This window comes from Chenopodium album, chromosome 8, assembly GCF_948465745.1.
Source record: "Chenopodium album chromosome 8, dcCheAlbu1.1, whole genome shotgun sequence".
NCBI lineage: Eukaryota > Viridiplantae > Streptophyta > Magnoliopsida > Caryophyllales > Amaranthaceae > Chenopodium > Chenopodium album.
Window position 1 is genome coordinate 37,326,396 of NC_137841.1, and position 11,209 is coordinate 37,337,604.

General features: G+C 35.6%; 1 long non-coding RNA gene across 13 annotated transcripts; it reads left to right on the forward strand.

Moving 5' to 3' along the window:
• Positions 1 to 904: 904 nt before the first annotated feature.
• On the forward strand, positions 905 to 10,436 carry LOC145641822 (uncharacterized). Of its 13 annotated transcripts, none has more exons than XR_014115542.1 (10): positions 1,079 to 1,284; positions 2,082 to 2,156; positions 3,229 to 4,266; positions 6,135 to 6,243; positions 7,666 to 7,884; positions 8,994 to 9,075; positions 9,180 to 9,263; positions 9,413 to 9,501; positions 9,595 to 9,789; positions 9,985 to 10,425. It is a non-coding gene; the product is annotated as an uncharacterized LOC145641822 (long non-coding RNA). The 13 variants fall into 13 exon arrangements; XR_014115544.1 differs by having other exon boundaries at positions 1,082 to 1,284; positions 4,043 to 4,266; positions 9,985 to 10,387; XR_014115537.1 differs by having other exon boundaries at positions 905 to 1,284; positions 1,982 to 4,266; positions 9,985 to 10,436.
• Positions 10,437 to 11,209: the final 773 nt, after the last annotated feature.

Sequence of the window (11,209 nt, forward strand, 5' to 3'; positions counted from 1 at the left end):
ACTTGTTCAATTTGCAAATCAAAGGCTCATAACAAAAGGAAATGCCCCTTGAAAGACCAACAAGTTGAAGCACCATCTAAAAGAAGGAGGGGTAGACCGAGGAAGGATGGTAGCTCAACTACTACTACTGCTAGTGTAGCAGAAACTGTAGCAGCACCTGACTCAGGAAGGGGAAGGGGAAGGGGAAAGGGTAGAGGAAATGGAGCCATGGTGAGTTTTTTGTGATTAGCTTAAACCCTAAATTGCTGACTTCCTTTTCTTATATATTTGTTTGCATTTGTTGTTGTAGGTCCCAATAGGAGTTGGAGTCTACCAAGCACCCACCGGTGAACAATATATAAATGTAAGTAAATGTTTCTCATCACTCATTCTATGCTTATGTTTGTCTATTTTATGTAATGGTCTTATGGACAATTATTTAATCTTTAATATGTTTTTAATATATGCAGCCAACCAACACAAACTGGTATCAACGCATGTTCAGAAGCAAAGGCAAAGAAAAAGTAAGTTTTATGGATGATGGAGGACCAATTTCAACTCAAGACTCTTACAACAAGAACTAAGGACTTTAGTAGTTCTTTATAAACATTTTTTTTGTAACCTCTTAATTCATAGGTTGTTCATGTAGGAGGAAACTTTTATTTTGGATGGTGAATGTGGAATATTTTTTGGATATTCTAAACAATTTAAAAACTAATTATATCAATATAATAATGCATTTTAAACTTCTATTTGGTAATTTGAAAAATTAAATTAATATTTGATACCAAATTAACAATGCAAAAAAAAAAAAAAAAAAAAAAAAAAAAAAAAAACAAACCAAAGAGATTAGCCGTAATAGTTTGGATGGGTTGTTTTGGAAGATGACGAAATGGACAGTGGGAAGGGGAATTGTCTCGCCAAACAATTAACATGAGGTAGGCAATAATTAATAACATATCCTTACCCTTTTAAGAACCAGAAGTTGTGTTACTATTTCAATTCTACAGTGTAGTGACGATTATACCCTTGCTTCTTTTTTTTTTTTTCTTTTTCTTATTTTCCTTGTTAATTGACTCTGGTCTTCAACTTCAGCTGCTTTTCCCCTTTTTCCTTCTCCACCGTTCATTTCTGCCTTTTGGTTTCTCTCTCCTTTGAACCCCAATCTTTCTCACTCCATCTCTCCTTTTTCTTTCTTTCTTTTTGCCATATGCTTTCTCACTTACCCAAGAGCGGTGGTGAATCCCTCCGATCCTCCATTGAAGGAACTTCTAAGCTATCCCCTCCATTCAAGCAGCTTGCGAGGTATGTCATAATTTGAATTTTTTTTTCCCCTTTTAACCGATCATAACCTAGCTCTTAATCGTGATTAATTTGATGTTTTTCCTGAAATAATATATGCATATTCATGCTTCTGGCTAATGGAATCTGCTTTATGTTCCCTTATTCGATTGTTTTGATTGGGCCTTTGAAATCCGATTAAGCATCAACATTCTATATGTTTTACTTTCTGCTCTTATGTGCTTCATGAACTTTAATGTAATTTTATAGACATGAATGGGTGAGTTATCTATTTTAAATGTTTAATGCTTATCTAATTATATTTAATTTGGTCAGTTGATGTAAAGATGCTATATTGAATTTGATAGTTGGGTGAAATTAGTATTTAGTAGGATCAATTCATTTGTTTTAATTGCAGAACAAAAAGGTTTGTAATATTTCGAATGATTATAGAGTTATTGTTAATATGTAATTATTTGGGAAGTTGATATAGTATGAAAGATGAAGGATAAGAGTATATATATTGGTTTTTTTGCAAGTATTGGAATTTGATCAATGGGAAGAATGATATGATTTTTTCTTCTTGCTAACCATTAAGTTTATGTATCTCAATTTAATTAGTGAACGGTGAATCTAGCTGGTTGTTTGGTTCACAGCTGAGATGATGTAAATGAATCTTGCAACTTAATGTGTTTGGTTCTCTGATATTCCTAAATTTTAGAAGCACAATGATGAAAACCTTTGATGCTTATGAATTCATGTACAAGCACAACAGCTATATTAGAAGAGTTTCTAGACATAACCTTTGCATATGGTGTCAGTGATGAGTTCAGGTAATTTGGTGGTTGCTTTTAGCCTTCGAAAAAGGAATCCAAATTTTATGAAAGGTAGCTCAGGTTTGTCTTGGTCTACCCCTTGGCTTCTTATTTTGTCAACTTTGGTGCAAATTTAGTGATATAATGATGAAAATATAGGAAATCTTCAAAGGTTTTTTATAATTAAGTTGAGCTTGTTAATCCGTACATTTGAATAGTGGCCACAATGGAATCATTTCTTAAAATTAAGCTCTTTATTATTGAATACTACAACTACAAGAAAAATAAAGGATGTAAGAGTTTATTCTAGCAGTAATCTTGTCTACTTTTGATCTTTATTAATAAGTGACTCTAAGCTTCTTGGCATAAAAATATATTTACAACAGTGTGGCAAGTGTGCACAGAGCACATCAATTGTCCAGCTTATGCATTTGCCTTGTGATGCCATAGAATCTCAATGACATCTCGGTGCTATGAAATTACTTTCTTATAGCTGAAGTGCACTGTGATGTTTGATTATCTTGATATTTATGTTGATGTTTAATAATCTTGATGTTTATATCAATATTTTGAAGAACATAATGACTTGTGAATTGGCAATCTGGCTTGCACCTTTCTAGAGCTGCAGTTGTTACATTATTGTCTTCACCTCTCTTACACAAAATATATAATTCAAAATTTATGCAGGATTAAGGTTATTGTCTTAAATCTATTTTTCAGCTTTGTGATTTCAGGTCAACAAAGACTGTGAGTGACTGAAATGTGTGCTTTATTTCTTGCTATAGTGTTTAAAGATAGCTCTAAGAATTATTTTATATGGCTAAAATGAAGTCACGACTTGCAGTATGTAGTTCTTCAATTTTAATTGGCTCATGATTATGGTGAGTTATAAACTTATTATTGTGACTTCTGACGTTCTGTTAATACTTAATAATTTAATATGCTAATTACTTTACATGGTTCCAGAAACTTTGATGTTATACTACTCAGTTGTGAATGTTTTGGATTTGGAAATCAAGGGTCTATGATGCCAATTAGTGTCAATAATATTAAAATGAATTTCAGTCCATCAACTTCTTTCCTGTTAGAACTTTTAACTAATGATTAAACTAAACCTAATATTAGATTAAGTTAGCAACTTCTTTCGTGTCAGAACTATGCACACTGAGATCATTATGCAGTGAAGTATTAGCTCACTAAGGAGTAAGGACACCGATATTTGATCGAGAAGATGCTGCTAATTCTTTGGTATGTAAAGTAATTCACATCACCCTATTTTAGCTCACCAAGGACACCGATATTTGATCAAGAAGATGCAGGATTAAGGTCAAAGGCTTTTCATGAATATAGTATAGCAACCAAATCAGCAATCATAGTTCAATCTCACGTTAGGGAGTTTTTGGCTCGTAGAGATGCTGGTGTATGTAGAATTGCATTCTTCTGGTGCAAGTAAGCTCTTTATTAATTTTAGCTGTTATCTTGTCTACTTTTGATCATTATTAATAAGTGACTCTAAGCTTCTTGGCATTATTCACAATTACAACAGTGTGGCAAGTGCGCTGTGATCATTATTAATAAGTGACTTTAAGCTTATGCATTTGCCTTGTGATGCCATAGAATCTCAATGACATCTCGGTGCTATGAAATTACTCTCTTATAGCTCAAGTGCGCCGTGATGTTTGATTATCTTGATATTTATGTTGACGTTTGATTATCTAGATATTTATGTTAGCATTACAGGGTACTTGTAACTAATAAGACCAACATCAATTCTTGCAATCTGGGATCATCTTTTGAAGAGCATAATGACTCGTGAATTGGCAATCTGGCTTGCACCTTTCTAGCTGCAGTTTTTGTTACATTATTGTCTTCACCTCTCTTATACAAATGTGTAATTTTAAATTTATGCGTTATTAAGGTTAAATTTATTCAGTATAAAAAGCTTATTCTTACTTCTATTTTTTTAGCTTTGTGATTTCAAATTTGCATGTGCCATGTCAACAAAGATTGTTGTTCTTCACTCTGTCAAAGGTCGGGCTTATCTGCTGCTATGTCCCTCTTATACGCTGTAGACACCATAGCAAAAAGTTTTACCAGAATGCTGCCTCCTGTTCTATTCATTTGTGGCGCTATGAAAAGTGGCAAAACAACTTTCTCTTGTTACCTCCTTAATTAACACTTTTCTTCCCAGGTTAGATTGCTCTCTAATTTGTATTTTGGCAAATATATTCATGTGAGTAGTCATAAGTTTCACTTTCACCTCTTGAAATTATATGGCATTTTTCGGGAAGTTGAAGATATGTACAGATTTTCTGTTTTCATTTTGTGATTGTTCTGCTTAATTGCTGGTTTTGCTACAGAGTATTATTCATGTACTGTGTGAACTTGAATACTTTGTTGGTAAAGTTGGAATAGAAAATATAAAAAATAAATAAATAGGTAACCGATTGCTGCAGGTTAGCTTGGCCGAAAAACTGGACTAAGTCCCCTGTGACAATTGAAACTTGAGTCTCCTGGTTAATTAAACACCAAAACTTCAGTCCCCTCCTTTATGCATTACTCTTGTTTACATGCTCTATTAATTGATGCAAGTAAAGTGTTCAAGCTATACCCTAGAATTTGGACTGGGAGTTTATTACAATCAAATTGAGATCTTTGAAGTGGTCTTGATTTTTATTCTTTTTGTGGACTTGAAAATGGAACTTACTAAAAATTTGTAAACATTATTCTGATTTAATTTGACGTGGTGAAGAGATTTAGTGTAAATTAATATTAAGTATTGTTTAATATGTTGATTCTGACCATTTATAGTATAAATATTAAATGGTCACTACTAAGTTGAAGAGCATCCATCAAGTCTAATCAATTGTGTATATGTAACTTTGGTTTTCCGAATTCGTTAAATTTCCTAAAGTAATAAAAATGGTATTTCACAAAAAAGCTTCAAACACCATGAAAATTGCACAAATCTGATTCTCATTTCACAAAATTCTCATTTCTCAATTCAATACTTAACCGGGAGTGTGTCAAAACTCCAAGTTAAAATATGACGCCAATCTTCGAGTATTTCTCAGCCAATCTTCCTCTCAATTATATTGTCTATCCTCCTCCTCCCCATTTTCCCATGCTATGTCTAATGGAAATAATATTTGGGGTTGATGAAGAATTGTTAGCTTAATCATCCTTTTTTTAATCACATTTTGAAGCAGGAACTAATTGCTTAATGTAGCAAAGACTGAATTTTTTTTTTCCAAAAGCATAGGGTGTTGTTGCTTGGGTATATGCATCAAAGTGTTTTATAACATTAATCTTATGTTAGTTTGTATGTATTTGGGAGGGATTTCTATGCCCAGACTACAATGCATCATATTATTGGTGATTGTGGGATTATGTGAATTGAGGAAGACTACAATGCCCAGAATACAATTGAGGAATTGGTGATGTGGGGTTGTTATTGTTGGTGCAAGGAGATGGAGCAGCAGCAGGGTGCCAGGATTGCAGGTGGCTGCTGTTCATGAGGAAGAAGGGAGTTGTGGTTGGGTGAGGTGGGGGATTCTGGCTCGTTGGTGGGGGTGTGTGGGAGTATTTGGTGGTGAGGGTTGGTTGCGATGGTTGGGAATTGGTGGAATCAGGGTTGTAGAAGGGTGGGGTGGAATAGGGACTGATTAGTGGGGTGTGGGAGTTTTGGCCTGGTAGGGTGGCAGGTTGGCAGCTGTGGTCGGGAAGGGAAGAGGGCGATTCTGGTGGTGGGATTGGGACTGGAGTGGTGCAATGGTGGTGGGGATGGAGAGAGGGGTGGGGCAGTGGTTAGGGTCGTGGAGAAGAGTACTAGAGTAGGGTTGGGGATTTGGGAGTGGGCGAGTAGCTAGGCTTGAGATAGGCTGGTAACCGACTACTAATTGAGATCTCATCATCTGAATTTCTCTCCTATTTCTTTCATGTGTTTTTTTATAAACTTTGATTTGATGTTTGATCTTAGCCTTTTAATAGCGTTATTGTTGTTAATTTTTTATTTGGATTATTTGTGTTAATCAATCTCTAATTTCTAACAAGTTGTAGGGAGCAAGAAATCAAACAATTTGCAAAGGAAGTACAAAAAGATTTACAAGGGAAGCAAAGAGAGTTTGAGGCTGACAATATATGGGGAAATGATGTGGGTGTATCTAAGGTTGGAATGAGTGTTTATTAAACCCTTTAAGTAGTACCTTATTATAGCCTACAATTTTTTGCTGATGAAATTTTGCTTATTATTGCAATTATTATATGTTGTCATTATTTTATGTTCTTTGGCTGTAATTTAAGAAGTGATATGGTCCAATGTAAACATTTTCATGGTCAACTTTCATTGCTTACAATATTGATTTGACTCATTTGAAGGTGGTTATTTCACTGCTTACAATCTTGAGTCAATAAAGTCACAAACATCAGGTCCAAAGTTCTTGAATATGACGATAAATCTCCTGAGGTCTTGTTTTTATTGAGTGTTATTGGTTAGTCATATTCATAATTGATCAAGTATCATCTGCTTTCTTTCAATCCACAGTGCTGTTTTGCATAGTTCATTTGCATTTGTAAATGATGACTGCCTTGTTTCTGCTATTGTACCAGTGGTTTCTGTTCCTTGTCCAACTATTAATCCAAAATAAAAGATATGGCTGGATAGTGAATAGGGTAAGGTTGTGTGCATCTTAGTCACTGAAAATACTGTGAAAAGTAGGACACATCACATTTTAAAGTGAAATGGATTTAACCTTTGTGTCATTCAGAGAAACTTTAGGTTGAAACTTGAGGTTCTTTTGTGTTGCATTTATCTTGGTGGGATAATGAGTTTGATCATTTGATTGTGTTATTTTTATTTTGAGCTTGAAACTTGAGGTTCTTTAAATTGACTTTCTTTTAAATAGTATGGTGATAGATTGAGTGTGTGTGAATTCTTACAGAAACTAAACTTCAGTAGGTCCTTTGAGTGAGGATTTACAAGTTTAAAATATGATAGATTTGGAAGATTGTATTGGACAGTGTCGTATAATTTTGTTTTGTGTGGCATTTAATCTCAGAATATGGACTAATATTAAGGTTGTGAAATTGTAATGATGATTTTGGGATTCTGTTATGGGTTGTGTCATAATTTTGTTTTGTTTTGGCTTTCATATGCATTGGTGTTTTGGACCTTAATGAATTGCAATTGATGAAAATTTAGAAGCTTAAGATCAATTTCAATTGTATTCTTTGCATTGAGAACTGTCTTTTCTGATGTCATTTGTTCTCATCGGAATTAATAATAATTATAATTGACCGTTAAAAATGTTTTAAAATATATTATTTTCAAAATTTGTGAGTAAGATTATGAAAAAAAATATCAAAACTACAAAATTAAATTTGGTCACAACATCCGCAACCTGTTCCGCGACAACCGCATCATTTCTGTTCCCGCGACATGCGGTCGTTATCGATATCACGACCGAAACCACATTTTTGAACCATGCATCGGATTCTTCAACTATTATTTTATCTTAAGCTCTATTCATGTGTGATTATGAAATGTTCACTATATATTTTATAAAGAATGGGGTTGTCTCTTTTCCTATAGGTTCTAGACTCAGCTCATCAAGTTGGAAGATTTACTGTCTCAAGCTCTCAACTGCCTTTGATTTGCCTTACAAGGAAATGACCATCCACTACGAAGCTTTTATGATGGATAAGCAGCAGAAGATGTCCCATTTGATGACGGTTCAGCAACAAAAAAAGCTTAATCAACTTCTATGTCCAACATGCTGATCTCGAACGAAATAGGGCTACTCCTTCACATGTAAGGCACTTATTAAGATTCTTTTAGTTTTGAGGATTCAATTGTTGCAATGTTTGATATATGCATCTGTGAAGAAATTTTGATATGGCATGATTGTCCTACGAACACAAACAATTTGAAACCCTAAAAAGGAACCGTTTAACAAGAAGGGAAGGAGGGATGATCCATTGTACTGTTTAACACTTAAATTATTTGGCTACTCAGAACAATCTGTCATCTCAGAATGGGAATAAGGCTACTTTTGGTGTTAAATTTGGCAATCTGAGTGAGTAGAAGTGTTTTTTCTTATTCCGCTTTGAGAAATGTTGCAGAAAGGAAATCCTTTCGAATATGATAACTTAATGGTTCCTGCAATCAAATAGCTCTATCCTGCCTTGTTTTCTGGATACACTTAATTTTGTCATCTTCAATTGGCTAGCTTGTTGATTTCAAGTGTATCTTTATTTCATCATTTGAAAACGGTTTTGGTGAATTAGTTTCATACGCATCTATATTTAATCATTTGAAGCGGCTTTGGTGACTGGTTTGCCTTAATGAAAGGCAAAGAGAAAGAGAGGATCAGGATATTTGGATGTTGCAAGCAGTTTGTTTTAGTAGAAAAAGCTATAATGGTTTGATTTATGACACTCCCTCTCCTGTTTTATGGTTTAAGCTAACTATAGATTATAAGAGTAGAATTGTCAAGATACTGAGAAACATGTAAATGGAAAGTGAGAATGCTTAATTGAATATCTCTCATGTAACCTAACCAGCCATTAAAAAAAAGATGAAATCCCGATGCAGATTCCGTGCATCGGTTGATCATGGAATGTTCCCCTTAAGTGAATTTACACTCTTTAGAGTGGTGAATTGTTAGATATATTTATGGGGCAGACTGAATGCTTCCCTGCTGCTGCTTCATTAGCATCTGGGTTTGAGAAGAAGAATAACGAGACGATTTTGGTTTTCGATCTTGGTGGTAATTTTAATGTTTCTGGTGAGTTCTTCATAAAGAAAAACTCCAATTGTGAGAAATTCCATGTATTTATCAGCCTTCTGCAATAGTTTACATTTTGATGCGGTACATCAGATTTCTTACATTGCAACGAAACTCTTTCTGCCTTTTGCAGTTCTTGAGGTTGGAGAAAAAGTTTTCAAGGTGTTATCTACATCAGGAGACAAACTCATTTGGGTGGTGATGACTCCGATAAGGTAGGAAACGAGGAATCGGCGTGCCTAATTCTGTGTTAGCTTGAATCGGTTCTTTAATTTTATGCAGTGAAATGATATAGTTGTTTGTAATTGCTACTACACAGAATGGTAGACTGGCTAGCAGAAACTTTCAAGAAGAATGAGGATATTGATCTTCGGAATGACAAACAAGCTCTTCAGCTGAGAAGGCAAAGATTGAGCTTTTGTCGTTAACTCATATTAGCATTAACCATGTAAATGTGTATAATTCCTCAAAAAAAAAAAAAAATTGTTTGTGCCTTCAGACATCATTTTGGATTTTACGAGTACTAAAATTGTCAATGGTGTGTTTTGACAGCTTGCCTTTCAATACTGCAACACAAGATGGCCCAAAACACCCCTCACGAGAGCAAAGTTCGAAGAGTTATGTTCAGACTTCTTTGGCTGGTATAATGTACATAAAACTGTTGTAGTTATTTGCTCAAATTGTGTCACTTTGGAATTGTTTTGACTACTGACAGGTTGCTTTAAATTCTGCAGATTAAAGACACCGGTTGAAACTGCTTTAAAGGATGCTCAATTATGGATTAAAGACATGGACAATGTTATCCTTGTTGAAGTTGAAGCACAACAAGGATACCAGCTGTACAGGATGTTGTAAAAAAGATGACAAGTAAAAACCCGAATTGCACTATCAACCCTGGTGTAGTAGTGGCCCTTTGTGTTGCTGTTCAGGTGAGTAGTTTTTCGTTTTGCTTTAAAAAATGCTCAAATTCAAATTTCTTTTTTTGGAAATCATGGTATATGGCTCTATATAATGATATGAACGGTGAAATGGTAAGATGATAACTATGATAGTTGAGTAGATCATCATAATCTAAAGCAAATGGTGGTGTTTATATGCTTATTTTATTTAATATGATGATGTAGGTTGATGATCATGTTAGTCTACAACAATACTCTGTATTAAGGAGGATTTGAAGCCAGTGAAAGATACAGATCATACGAATGTTGCTCAATCTCAGGATGTGAAATCAAAACTAATTAAGCAAGATGATTTTGTTGTGTAACAAAGGATAGTGTTTTTTTTTTTAACTTTTAATCAAAGATAAATTTTATTTCTACAAAAAATATGCGGTTCAAGATGCGACATTTATTGATGTATACAAGTTTAAGGCATATGGTACAAATAAATGAATAAACTTATGATTAATAAAATAAAATGTCTTCAAATAATCGCTCAATTTTGAATATAATACTGATTTTCAAAGTAGATTTCACATTTGCTACTCCTTTAATTTTTTATTTTATTTTACTATCACCCAAATCCCAAAATTTTAGATATCACTACCATTTGACGGATGCCGTTACTATTTCCGTTAGTGGAGCCCAACCATCGTCCAACCACCTCACCGCCACCGCTCCATCTTCAACCACCCTCATTGCCACCATCCAACCTCCATTTCCCATCAACGCCGGCGCCCAAAGAATCCCACGGCAGCCGCGAAACTCCACTAGCAGCCCACCTCCTTCCCAAACGCCACCAACACCTCCTCACCTTCACACAACCACCAAGAACGAACCCCTTTCCCAGCCCGGTTCCAGCGAACACCTTCACACAACCACGAATAAAAAACGGCCCCATTCCCAGCCCGATTCCAGCTCGAACCCTAGTCACCCATCAGCGTGGAGGTTCTCCAGCCAGCCACAAATTAAATCGCAAACCCTAGCCACCCGATCAACCACCAACCCTCACGAGAAAACCAATCAGCCCCCTTTAATTCGTTTTTCGTGGTTTTGGGGTGGTGGTTTAGGGTTAGGGGAGGCCGAAAACGCGGTAAAGAAAGGGGAGGGGGGTCGATTCGGTGGAGGGAACGGGGTTGGGGGCGGATTCCGGGGGTGGTTTTGGTTTCGGTTCGGGGTTGTTGGTCGAGGCAGCGAGAACGGGAAAAGGGGAAGGGGATTCGCGTTGGCTGCGTAGGGGTGGGGGAAAGGGAGGGGGTGGGCACGCGCCGGCGCCGACTGAAGTTATGGGCGCCGGCCGCCGGCCGCCGGCAGGGGTGGCGGGGGAGGGTGGTTTATTTTAATTATTTTTTAATTTTTTAATTTATTTTTTATTTTTTAATAAAATTAACGAAAATCGTAACGGATTCCG